The sequence below is a fragment of the Mixophyes fleayi genome, chromosome 6 (assembly GCF_038048845.1).
Source record: "Mixophyes fleayi isolate aMixFle1 chromosome 6, aMixFle1.hap1, whole genome shotgun sequence".
Lineage (NCBI taxonomy): Eukaryota > Metazoa > Chordata > Amphibia > Anura > Limnodynastidae > Mixophyes > Mixophyes fleayi.
This window is the reverse complement of record NC_134407.1, coordinates 181,102,921-181,117,331: the sequence shown is the minus strand read 5'-3', so window position 1 is coordinate 181,117,331 and position 14,411 is coordinate 181,102,921.

Sequence of the window (14,411 nt, the reverse complement as noted above, 5' to 3'; positions counted from 1 at the left end):
TCCTGAACCTCATTGGTCCTGGACCACTATATTAACCTCCCAAGGTTATGGGCTCATTGCCTGTTCTTCGTGTTACTCTGGTTGCATTTGGATCTGGCTGTATACCTCTCCTTTTGTGTGTCCGTTACCTGCTCGCTGGACTGAACTCCTCACTGCTGTTCACCTGCAAGCAGCAAACTCCTCACTGCTGTTCACCTGCAAGCAGCAAACTCCTCACTGCTGTTCACCTGCAAGCAGCAAACTCCTCACTGCTGTTCACCTGCAAGTTGTAACTCCTTACCACTGTTCATCTGCAAGCTGCAGACTCCTCACCGCTGTGCACCTGCAAGCTGGAACTCCTCTCCGCTATTCATCTGCACACTGAACGAGTATCGTGAGTTGTTGCTAAACCTTTGCCTTATCTATTGGTTCAACTTTACTGCTGGCTGGCTAAGATAGCTGCATCTCGCTGTTATAGCTACTATAAAGTTACCTGTCACCTGTAGTTCCACGTCTGGTTATCCTTACTCTGCTGTTACCTGGTTACTGAACTGTTATTGTGAACTACTTGTTGTGCCGGTGGCTAGTACTTGGGCTCAAGTTGCGTGTCTCTGTTCAGTTGCTCCATACTACAGCGAACTTACCATTGCAGTTAAAATGAATCCTGCTACCTCTAGTTTCACACATGATTCAGATACTACTCACGTCTCTGCTACTTCTAGGCAACATTCTACTGCATGTGTCAGTGTTCATCCAAGTCCTTGGGTGATGTTTAACGCTTACTGCTCTACTTAAGAATAAGAATCAGCGATTCCAGTACCACCTGCTATGTTGAGTCATCTCTACTCTTGGATAAGCTAAGTTCTATATACTACTCTGTTTGGACTGTAAGCTGTACCAGTGATTCACATTCATCTGCTGTGTGGTTCTCTATTGGATCCTAGTGTTCTTGTTTATCATCACTGCGTTGAACTGTATCTCATCTCATGCTGTTGCCAAGGGTTACCGACTATGAAGTAGCATATGTGAATTGTCTGCATTACTACGAATTGCCGTGTATTCATCTTTGCCAATATATATATATATATATATATATATATATATATATATATATATATATATATAATCTCCATTTCCTTCCTGTTGTACCAACATTCAATACACTACGTTGCAGCACTACTACTTTCTCCTGTGTTATTATTGATGCTTGTAAGCCGTGAACTTATCTTGAGAATATCATTGTGTTCTGCCTCCACCACCCTCTATAGTAGAGGCAAGGGATCTGCAAAACACCCTCAGAGCCGTGACAGTAACTAGGAGAAGGATTATAAGGTCACAGAATTGAACCTAATAGAGACTTATTTATTGGACTTTTTACCCTTTGCAGAATTATGTTTTGACTATATGTTTGCATGCACAAGAATATCTTTTGACTTGTGTTCTGGCCAGAACTATTGTTTATGTGTACAGCACTTATGTGATTGTCAATAAAAATTGTTTTTTATCACATATATAACCTTTATGTGCCCAGCAACTTTATCATCCGTTTTTATCTATTTTTGGAGGTTGGGGACCTCCCTCCATTATTCACTTGATTCCATTTAGTGGCTGCACACACACTTTATAAGGAAGTGCGGCCTCTACCGACCTTTACAATTTCAGTAATAAAAAAAATGCTGGGTAATACATACAGAGTGGCAAGAGGGCCCTGCTCGCAAGCATACAATCTATGGCTACTATAAATACATGCAATGTAAGACCATCTAGCGGTCCCCAATCTTGTGGATCCTGTAAACCCAAATAGTGTTAAAATTTATGATCAGCAGTTCTATATATTTGTAAATGTAAGCAGTCCATAGCATTTCAAACTTGCTCTATTAATGCATTTTTGTTGATCGTGAAGAGCGTGCTTGTATTTTTGGTCTGAAAGTCAATTGTTAGTTCATGGTGATGCAGATACAGTGCTGACTCCTTGCTGTGCAGGTGGTAATGCAGGACTAGCTCTAGGCTTGTTAAATTTTAATTTATAATATTGCAACCTAATTTGCAATATTATTATTATATATATTATTGTCAATATTCATATTGTTTATTGAGGAATTGCTTATAAAATACTATTAAATGTTATGAACTATTTAGCCTTCTAAATAGTTACTGTCTATGTTAAGAAAATAGATCCGTGAAGCTATGGCGATTCACAACTGCTTTATAAACTGCTCATGTGACCTCTGTGATGACATCATTTTGTTAAGACACATCCATCATTGTTAAAAGTTTATAAGTTAGCCTGCAACCAAACCTGTGTCTATCACTCTGAACTAAAACATAAAGGAATAGGTTGTATGGAAAAGTATTTTACTATTGCTGTAACTGGAAAATGTAATATGTAAACTTCTATTTGCTGCAACATCCACAATTGGAATGGACAACATATATTTTTTGTAGAAAATAATATAACAGGTTCTTGGTAAACTTGTTGATGTTGTAGATTCAAAATCTCTCATTAATGAAATAATGTGTATTAGGATATGATTAAATGGGTGGATTCATAATTACATCTGTATCTGGACATTAGTTCTTGAATCTTGATGGTTTTAAAGATCTCCAAATAATGTTTATAATTCTTAATTAGTGGTAATGACTAGCAGGGTTGGCGGTCATATTTTAGCCCATGGGTTGAGGCTCGGCAGCCTATTAGGAACATTTAAAAGGAAAGAAAGTCAAGTAGCACAATGACCCATCCCCTCAGCCCCTAATAGCCAGTGTACAGTACAAAGCCCTTTCCTGGTGGCCAGTGTACTCTGTACATCCCATTCCCTGGTGGTCAGTGTACAATACAGAGCTATTATACAATTAAGAGTTCATTCCCTGGTGATGAGTAAGCACTTCCTTATGTCACAAGCTGCCATCTGCCACTTCTGTTTTCTGATACTGCCTCTCTTTGCTTCTCCATTTTGAACTCTGGTTAATGAGACGTGAATATCCAAACCAACGTTAGGAAGGGGTAAGGATGGTCAGTCAATGGCATTCCCTACCACAGAAGGTCAAAATGGAAGATTCATTAAAGGGGTTTTCCAATTGAATAATTTTCTGGTAAATCCCCTACCTTCCCTGTATTCACTGTAAACAAAAGTTAGCTGCTGATTGGAGGAGTCTACTCTTTCAATCACCTGCCATCTTTTCTTTAGAACCACTGTCTTAGATCTTCCCTGCCGTGGAGAGAGATGAGCTGCACAGAAGGTGAGATTCAGCTACATGTGAGTGCCAGGATCCTGCTAAATACAGTAATATTATATCTTATAGGAAATGGAGGGAATTTATTAGCGATGTACAAAACAACAAAGAGTAGAGGGAAATAGCTAGGACAAGGAAGGAAAAAATGTGAATAATTAAGTGAAAGGCTAGAGAAAGTATAATCAAGCAGCTGCAAATAGGTATACCTTGGAGTCCCCTACAGATCAAATTAGCAATGTAGAAATAGCAAACAAAACAACACTGTGATATATTTATCTATTTTCTTCAGAATAGATATTAATCTTGAAACAATTATTAAGCATATAAAAGGTATTTGACAAACAATTGTTCTATGAAAAGTCTTATTAATTTTTGGGGTATACAAGCAATCAATCAAAGTTGGAAATACAGAAATGTAGAAAAAATATTGGCTATAGCCAAAATGACTTCCATTTACAAACTAAACACGTTAGTTCCACAAGGATTAAACAAGGAACTTGAATTAAAATGGTTTTTGGACTAATCCTGTCACTTATATTCTTTATCCCCTTACCATTCCCTTCTTTTCTCCAATATGTTATTTAGTACCCTCCTTCTATTTGAGATCATCCATATGTTTATGGAATCATGAAATATTTTAATATCTATTAATGCTCTCAGTTCCATAATGTAATATGTGTTTATTGTATTGATTTATATATATTACATGTGATTCAGCAATAAACATGGAGGTTTAAGAACAATACTATATCTATTACCTGTCTCTTACATGTTATAAGCACAATGTATGTAGCAAGGGGTTCTATATGAACATTAAGAAATCTATATAGATAATTTTCTACATTTTAAATATATTTTAATGTTTAAAAAAAATCTACTACATTACCATATTGTTATCGATTATCCAGAGTCTTCAGCCACTGCCACTGTGTCCGGAGTCTTCAGCTGCTGTCTCCAGTTTCGAGTCTTCAGCCACTGTCTCCAGTTCCGAGTCTTCAGCCGCTGTCTCCAGTTCCGAGTCTTCAGCCGCTGTCTCCAGTTCCGAGTCTTCAGCCGCTGTCTCCAGTTCCGAGTCTTCAGCCGATGTCTCTGTTCCTGAGCTACAGTCTTCTCCAGAAGGGGCGCTGCACTTAAAGCCTGCTCCAGAGGGGGTCCTGTCCCTCCAGTCTGCTCCAGAAGAGTTGCCAGTCCATGCGGTTCAGCCCGAGTTGCCACTTGGTGCTGTCTGCTCTGAGGCTTCCCACAGCGCTGTCTGCTCTGAGACTTCCCACATCGCTGTCTGCTCTGAGGCTTCTCACAGCGCTGTCTGCTCTGAGGATTCTCACAGCGATGTCTGCTCTGAGGATTCTCACAGCGCTGTCTGCTCTGAGGCTTCTCACAGCGCTGTCTGCTCTGAGGCTTCTCACAGCGCTGTCTGCTCTGAGGCTTCTCACAGCGCTGTCTGCTCTGAGGCTTCTCACAGCGCTGTCTGCTCTGAGGCTTCTCACAGCGCTGTCTGCTCTGAGGCTTCTCACAGCGCTGTCTGCTCTGAGGCTTCTCACAGCGCTGTCTGCTCTGAGGCTTCCCACAGTGCTGTCCCTGCCAAGTCTGCCGTCCAGTCCGGGTTGTCTTCTGCCAAGGTTATACTGCCTGATTCCCCAGGGACGTTTGTTTAATCTGAGATGACCAAGTCCCGAAGTCATCCTCTGTTCCAGACTCTCAACTGCCTACCTTCAACGGGGACATCCAGCAATTTAATGCTTATTTAATTTTGTAAATTCTATTTTCCCTCTGTAACCGACCTTCTAGACACCCGACGAAAGCAAGTGTTTAAATGTTGGCCAACTTTACAGGGGAAACTCTGGAATGGGCAGAGTCCATAATTGAAACCCAAGATCCTTTCCGATTTGCAGCTTTTTACTGATGCCGTGATCAAGGAATTTGCACCAGCACCTGCCAATTTCACCCCCAGTGAATCATCTATGCCACGTGTTCTATCTCCGGCTATTACAACTTTAAGGTTATCATTTTCTTCTCTCAAGTACCAACAACCCTCTACAAGTCATAAAAAGAAAGTGAAGGAGAAGAAAGATTCACCTGCATCTCAACTCCCTTGTGGCGTGGTTTCTATACCCTTTCCGTCCTTGCACGAAGACTTCTCTACTATATGCCCAGTTCTGGACTATGACTCTGACTCTTCTGACCATTCCTAGCATTTGGGCATCTGGAATCTGCCCTTTAAGGAGGGGGTACTGTCACGACTTGCATTCTGCAGCTCCTGTCTGCAGGGACTTTGTTGGATCTTTTGTATATATTATATCCTACCTGTAGTACCACTGCCCACCAAAGGGGTCACTGCTACTTGGACTATTTTTCCCTGACTCATTATCGCTGGGAGTTGTTTCACCTGTTTCTGGCCTATATAAACCTGCCTGCTCCAAACAGTCTTTGCCAGTTCATCAGGTCACTCTATGTGAGCAGTAGCCATCCTTGATTCCTGGCCACTCATCTCTGCTGTGAGTTCATCTCTGTTGTACATTGGATTCTTCTCATCTCTGCATACCTGCTTCCACAATCCATGCTAAACAGTTACTCATCTCTGCTGTGAGTTCATCTCTGTTGTATATTGTATTCTTCTCATCTCTGCATACCTGCTGCCACAATCCATGCTAAACAGTTACTCATCTCTGCTGTGAGTTCATCTTTGTTGCATTTGGATGCATTGAACTGTTATCCGTTACACTAACTGTGCCTGCATCATTGACTATTGTTGCTTACTCCATTGTTGCGAACTGTAGTTTGCCATTGTCTTACCACCGTTGCATCTTGAACCAGTGTTATCGGTGTTTCCTAATAAACCACTTCAATCACTTACACTCTCTCCATGGTCTTACCTTTGGGGATCCTGACAACTGTTATCAGTTAAAAAGGAATATTTTATTATAGTTAAAAACAGACACACACATTTACTTTTAAAATGAACAAAATGGTATGTACTTTTGAAAATGTAGATAGTTCATATGGATTTGATTAATGCTTGATGCATTTACATAATTTTGACTTAGAATTTTATATAATAAGGTGGAAATTAATGAACTTTGACCCTTCAACTCAAGACCTGAATATAATCAGTAGAAAATAAAGTTAAACAACAAGGGAGTCTTATCCTTGAAAAATACCTAATTTAAAGGTTGAAACACGCATTGGTTGTAAAGGCTTCTTCTTTCCCAAAGGCATATGAAAATACCGCTACCAAGAACTCCATCATCTGGAGGGCTTAACATTGTGAAAATCCTCCTATGTTATACTTGATGGCTATTATTTTCTCCATATGGTAGGAAGCCATCTGTACTTAATTATGCCCTAGGAAAACATTCTGTTTTTTTGTTTAGTGTATTTGTGCATCTTTTTCTTATTAAAGTATGATATTTTAGACTATCACACTAGATACTATTCCTTTTCTTCATATATTCAATTGCCAAACTAGGCAAAATATACCAGTAAACAATAAGAACAAGGCTGCTAAATCTTTGAAATATAACGCTCTCAATTATTTTAACGTTTGTAAGTGCAATCACAATGGACGATATATGGTGAAGGCAGAAGAATGTGGTTTAAAAAGAAAAAAGTTTATATAAGCACTGAAGTTAAGCTTTTCTGGTAAGTGTATTCCCTATAGGGTAACAGGAACAAAGAAGTTCACTTGGACACTAATCAAGCACACTACATAATTTGAAGTGTAGTTTAGAGCACTATTTTATTTATGTAACAGTATTACGCTATATCTGTATTTTTATTTATTTTCACACATATCATATCATATGGGTTGAAAAAAAAACAAAACGAAAAAATCGTAAAGAAATATTTTAATAGTTTTTCATTTGTTTGTTTGTGTGATAACAATCTTTAGTGCTGGAAACTCTTTTATCTATATACAAATATTTAACATATAAAATATTTTTTCCAGAATAATTATGTCTCCTTTAGATTCAATGTTGTCACAAGTTTAACATATATTTTTAATGTGTGAATGTTTTTTCTTTATTACTTTTAAACCTCTATACTTAAGAAACAAACCCAAATATAACAATTTATTATAGATATTAATAATAAAAATAATAAATGGTAAATAATTGGCAGATGATGAGTGTGTGTATAAAATATTTAATGCATCTAACTTCTAGCTGACTTAAGAAATAAGGATCTCTGCTGTTTATCTGAACTGTCATCTGTGCAATTACTGCTGCTAGCATGAGTAGGTTCATTCCTGTTTCAGCTGGTTACCAGACTGAGAGCTGAAGGAAGCTGGTAACTATTCACCTAGCAGTCTCAGGTGTGCAATCACTTACCACACCCATGCAGCTAATCATCCTGCAGTGTCAGATTGGTGCTGCTGCCTTTATAAACCTTCCTGGCTTCTAACCAGTGTTGGTGATGATCAGATGAATTGCAATTAATTTCAAAGTCCCGCTTTGCCATGATAATGAACTGTATCCCAAAAACAACATTTCCACTGCATTTCAACCCTGCCACAAAAGTACAAGCTGACATCAGGTCAGTGATTATCTTGTTAACACAGGTGAGAGTGTTGACGAGAACAAGGCTGGAGATCACTCTGTCATGCCGATTGAGTTAGAATAACAGACTGGAAGCTTTAAAAGGAGGGTGGTGCTTGAAATACCTGTTCTTCCTCTGTTATCCATGGTTATCTGCAAGGAAACATGTGCAGTCATCATTGCTTTGCACAAAAAAGGCCTCACAGGCAAGGATATTGCTGCTAGAAAAATTGCACCTAAATCAACCATTTATCTGTTCATCAAGAACTTCAAGGAGAGAGGTTCAATAGTTGTAAAGAAGCCTTCAGGGTGCCCAAGAACGTCCAAGCAAGTGCCAGGACCATCTCCTAAAGTTGATTCAGCTGCGGGATCCGGGCTCCACCAGTGCAGAGCTTGCTCAGGAATGGCAGCAGGCAGGTGTGAGTGCATCTGCACAACAGTGAGGCAAAGACGTTTGGAGGATGGCCTGTTTCATCTCCTCCTTCAATTTCTCATGCTGCTTTTCTAAAAGTCTCATTAAGAGAATCACTTTAATCAAGTTAGCAGTGTCTGAACTCACTTCACAGGTGTTACCAGCTGCGGCGGTACTCACAGCCGCCACGACTCGCTTCTAGTGCCCTCCAGCATCCTTGTCACCTTGACGACCGGGATGTCACTTCCGGGTAGGACCCGACTGTTGGCAAGTAACGGTCGGACGCTAGTTGTTCAGTGCCGCGTCCCGGCAATGTAGGAAGCCAGGTGTACGCGGAAACAGTCCCCCAGCCTGCGTTCTAAGTAATTTAATTAGGCTAATTATATGCTGAGCTGTAGATTATTGCAGAGCTAGGCTCTAATTGGCTGCCATTAGTATTTAAGGCAGGGAGGGCTGAGCCTCCTTGCCGGTTATAGCGTCTTAGTTGTGTACTATCGCTGACCTGCTCTGGATACTCTGCTTGATTCCTGTTGTGACCTTCTGCCCGATTGCCTGTGACCCGGACCTTTTGGCCTGTACTTTGGTTTCTGCTGTTCTGCTCGTGACCTTGACCTTTGCCATGTTTTCTGACTATTCTACCATGCAAGTGACCCCTGACCTTGGCTTTCGTCTGACCATCCATCACCATCTTCGCTGTCTCCGGGACAGCACTGCGGTTTAGTATAACGAACCTACACTACATTGGACTTAAGTTCTAAGGGCATCCGAGTACCTGTGAGTGCGTCTAGCTCTACGTGAAAGGTGGTTGCTATAGGTGAAGACATCCGCCTATCGGTTCTGCAGGTTCGTTATCTGACCAGACAGCCTAACAACAGGTGACCACTTTGAATTGTTTCAGCATCTTGCAGAACACGGAAAGTATTCTCCACTGCGCTGGACTAAAATACATTCTCCCTCCTTTCCCAATGTCATAGCTTGTAGAGTAAGCATGGATGGCTTTTAACTGTTCCTCCATCCTCACAAGCATATAAAGTGTGGAATTCCACCTTGTTATCATCTCTTGCTTCAGATTATGTCAGGGCAAAATAGATTGTTCTTGTAGCTGCTGCAATTTCCTACATGCTGTTGCAGAATGCCAAAAATGTCCCAAATTTTTTTCGCCCACAGACAGCATCTCCCGCACGTCCCTGTCATTTTTCAAAACCCTCTGTACCACCAAGTTGATTGTGTAAACAAATTAGGGAATGTGATGGAATTCACCCAGCTGTAATGCTCTCACAATATTGAAATTACATATCCTCAGGAGAGTCCAAATGGGATAAGCCATGTTGCAATGACATCCCTTAGTTTTCTAATAGGTTGTCAGCGGTATGCCTCTTGGTGAAGTCGGCGATACAGAGTAGCCTGCCTCTGACAAATGTGATGTACTTAGGTACGTGCTGCTGCTGTTCCTGCTGGTGAAGGCAAATCACCAACCCAGTGGGCTGTCACAGTCATATAATCTTTGGTTTGCCCAGTTCAGCTTGTCCACATATCTGTGGTTATGTGTACAGTGGGTAGAATGGCATTTTGTAACCCAATAATTACATTTTATCAAACCTTCTGGTACAGGTGAGAAATTGCTTTTTTAGTAAAATGGTGTCGTGATGGAATTTGGTAACGGGGACACAGGACCTCAATTAACTGTCTAAATCCAGCAGCATTAATTGTGGATATTGTATGCAGATCTAATACTAGCATAGTCACCATGGCGTCTGTGATCCGCTTTGGCTTATTTATAGGAACTGCTGTCTTCTCTACTCCTGACCATGGCCTGTCTGTTTTTTGTATTAATCCCTGCCAGTCTGATTGTCAGTTTGCAACACTACACCATCTGGTTGCTCACTACCTGGTAACATTTGCTGACCACTGGGTAAGTGCCAGTCTGATTCTCAGTTTACTTTATGAAACCACCAAATTTGCCCACTGCCTCCTACTGTATTCTATCCAATCCACTGGGTAATTGTAAATCAACAACTACTACTATCCAAGCTTAATTCTGGGGGCAACTGAGTGCTGTGGAACATATATAGTTCCTCAAAAAGGGGGCTGCTAAATGCAAACACCTCAAAGAGTGTGCCTAGGGGGGTTTCTAGTTCTCCAGAACACCTCCTTTCCTGCCAGAACTGTTGTCAGGCTGGTCCACTTCCTTGGAACCAGCCACGCATGTACAGATCTGTTCTTATCCGCTCTGCTTCCCGTCTGCGGTATACGCCAAGCCCCCTTTTTCACAGGACGCCAGCATGTCATACTGCAGGAAGTAGAAGACAGAAGAGTCTGCCAAATGGAAGAAGGCAAGTGAGGGCTTCTTGTAATAAGTGGGGAGGCTGGTTGTTAATTTATTGGTGAGGGTGTTAGGATTCCTAGTGCATTCACGAGGCTGCAACAGAAGTATGAAACCAAATGTCTTTATTCAGGCAAACTATAGGACAAGGATTCTGTTCTGAGAATATGCAGATTTCAGAAAGCAGGATTAACAGGTAAGAATGGTGAGTTACCCAATGTCAGGATGCAAGAGTCTATCCAGGGAAGCAAACAGAGGAGTAGAGTCCAGTGCCCAGGCAGAGGTCTGAGCAACACAAGTATAAGCAAAGTCCAGAAGTCTAGCCGAAGGTCAGGGCAAAAGGCAAACGAGCAGGGTCCAGGAATCAAGCCGAGGGTCACAACAGAAGATCAAGCAGAAATGGAGCAAACACAGGAACAGGGCAGCAGCAGCAGCCAGGAATAAATGGATGAACTGCACGGCGCACAGCTTGAGGCAGGTATTTGAAGCAGTGAGACAGGTGCAGTTCTAATTAGGCATCATGCAAGGAGATTAACTCCTTCAGGCATGTAGAAGAGTTCAGTAATAGAACAGCAGCACCTCTGGTGATATGAGGTACTGCTGCTAGATACAAAGAACAGGCAGAGTCGTAACAGAGGGTGGGTAGTAATCATTTAGTGGTGGGGGTAAATAGATTCATATTGAATATTTAATTTAATAGTGGGGTCATAGTTACTACTATTAATTTAAGGTGGTGTAATGGCATTTTTAAATTAATGCCAAGGTGGTTTGGGGCATATTAATTTAATGTGGGACTGAGATTTGGGAGAAGGATCGGTATCTATTAATTGTGAACACTAATTATTTAATATTAGGGCAATTTGGGGGGACATATGTTTAATAATTAAATAGGAATCCAAATTATTTAATATTTTGGCTGTTTTGGGGGGGGGGGGAATAGGTGTATTTATTTAATGTGAATACCATTAATTTAATGTCAGGGCATGGTGGGGGAAATTAGGTCTGTCTATGAATTATGAATGCTATTTATTTAATGCTGGGGCTAATTGGGGGAAATAGGCATATTTATTAGATGTGAGTGATATTAATTTAATGTCAGGGCTGGTAGGGTGGAAATAGGTCTATTTATTAAATGTGAATAAAATTAATTTAATGTTGGACTGGTTTCAGATAGGGAGGCCTAATTATTGAAGATAGGTGTTATTGACTTAACATCTGGATTGGTTGGGGGAGGGAGGCCTAAATGGGCTCATTCACTGCTAGACTTTCCATGTTTTATGTATCTCCCTTTTTACCAAACAGGGCTCCAACATTTCAGAAACCAGACAAACAGCAACCAAGCTTCAGAGACCAGCAGCCACAGGTAGTGAAAACTCCAAGAATAGGTAGGAGAGTGCAGCAGCACCTGCCAACTGTCCTGATTTTGGCGACTACAGTCCTGATTTTATGTGACTAGCCCACTCAGTCAGGAATTTTTACTGACTGCAACAATAGTTGTGATGTATGTCCCGCTTCACACTGTACTGCTCGTTAAGGGCAAGTAACATGCATTACAATTAGATACAAGGAGCTCACCCTTAATAACAAATACAGTGTGTAGCAGGAAATCCATCCCAACTATCCTTGCAGTTGGAACAGAGTCCTGACTGAGTGGGACAATCACATAAAATAGGGACTGCCCCACCAGAATTAGGACAGTTGGCTACCATTGCCCATGGCAGTGTGGAATGGAAACCCCCCTCTAGAAATCCTGCTTGTGCCCCTGTTGAGGATTACATACACCTTGCCCTTATTACTGACATACTTAAAGTGCATTGACTACTGCTACCTACTACTATCTTCAATCAATATTAAATGCTGCAGCAAAATTGATCATCCTTTGCCACCAGTCCACATCTGCTGCACCACTTTGAAAATCCCTTACATTGACTTCCATGTCCTCTAGAATCCAACCAAAATTACTCACCTTTAGCTACAAAGCCCTCAACAACACCACCCCTTAATAGATCTTAAATTTTGTCTCAAAATACTCACTCTCTAATCCTCTTAGATATACCTATGAAATGCATCTCACATTATCTCTAGTAAGCACCTCTCACTCCCGCCTACAAGACTTCTAACATGCCGCTACCCACTTATAGAATTCCTTATCTCTCCTGATCAGAATCTCCCACAGCCTTCAAATATTTAAACAATCTCTTAAAAACCATCTCTTTATTAGCGCTTACCCTACAGCAACATATACTATATGCAATAATGCACCCACTCTCCAAATCTATCATCTAAACCGCACTCGATTGTCTTGTTTCAACTGTGCATATTTCTAATTAGAATGTAAGTGCTCTCATAAGCAGGGCCTTTCCTACAATTGCTTTCATGCCTGCATTTATTTTGACTACCATATATTACCAGTTTTTCCCACTGTCAGTGCTGCAGAGCACTGTGGCGCTTTACAAACCAACAATAATAAGAATAATGCTCAAAAGTTAATTAATACTTCAAAATAAAAGGCTTAGCTGATACTTTAAGTAGTCTCTTTTATTTTCCTGTTTTTCGAATGTAGCTTCTTCCCTCACGATTCTACATTCTCCAATCCATCGATTTTGGCTTCATGTTTCATTACTCTACATTCTCCAACCTTTTGGCTTTTTCAGCAGCCAGTATGTTTTTGGAGTGTGGTCTATTGTATCAGAAGTATCATCCCTTTGAAAATCTTCTAAAAGTCTGTAGTACTGCTGCTGGATCTTTATGATATATACATATTCTATAATATTTTGAATTTTGAAATGTATTTTTACATCCCCCTTCAGATGTTCTGTCTCCATTGTTAAGAGTTCTTGTCTGTCTAACAGGACCTGCACTCAGGTAACAGCCCCCCTGTTGTGCATTCAAGTGTTGGTCACTCACTTTGAGTAGACTTACTTAGCCTTGATGAAGACACATCCTCTACACAACAGACTTACGCTTATCGGAAATCAAACATATACCTTAGACATGAATGCATTTCCTTGCACTAAGATATGCAAAATGCTTTCAAAACAAAGACTTATTGTATCCGATATACATCAGAAATAAGGTGTTTGCTTTTGAAAGGTTACAACAGGAAAATTTTCTACCCTGGTCTCAGAAATAACGATTTCCAATCTCAAAATATACACAATATCAAAAATAAGTGCAAGTGCAATTACATAAAGTGCCCTGCGCTATTTGCTTTATATAAAATTTTACCGAAAGTTATTTAATAGTGATCCAGTCACATTAGTTATAGTTAAAAGCTAGCAGTTAATATTAGTTACATGAAAAAAAATGTTATTATCTGCAATGTTAAATTTATCAAATAAAAAATAACAATTAAATGAAATTTCTGTGTATGTACTTTGTAATTCCTGCTTTTTATGTGAGGTGGAATTCTGGGTAGGGGTTAGGTGTGCAGAGGGTGAGAAGAGGTTGCTGAGTGTGAGAGTATAAAACAATGAATAGTTATTAAAGGTACAAATATATGTGTAAAATACCTTAAAGAAACTATAACTACAGATATGAGAACTACGACCTTGAAGAAAAACAAGTGTTTCCCATGGAATAGACAATAACAGGATGCAAGACTAAAAAGAAACGGTCTGGAAGACATTACGTAGTACTGGACAAAGGATATTGCCTTATATGTATTGTTGCAAATAAATATTTGCTGAGCTAAAGAGATTTCCTTATATGTATTTACTCGTGCAAAAAAAGATTTGTCCTTATATGTATTTGTTGTTAACCAGTTAATTCTTGAACTTGGGTATAAAGGAACAGTCTGAGAAGACCCTCAGAGCTGATTCTGAAACTACAACAACTTGTATGTGTTTCACTTCCTCCTCTCCAATCGGATGATTTATGCTAAAAGGAAATCAGGTTATCCGTGATCGATACCCCGACAGGAGCACTG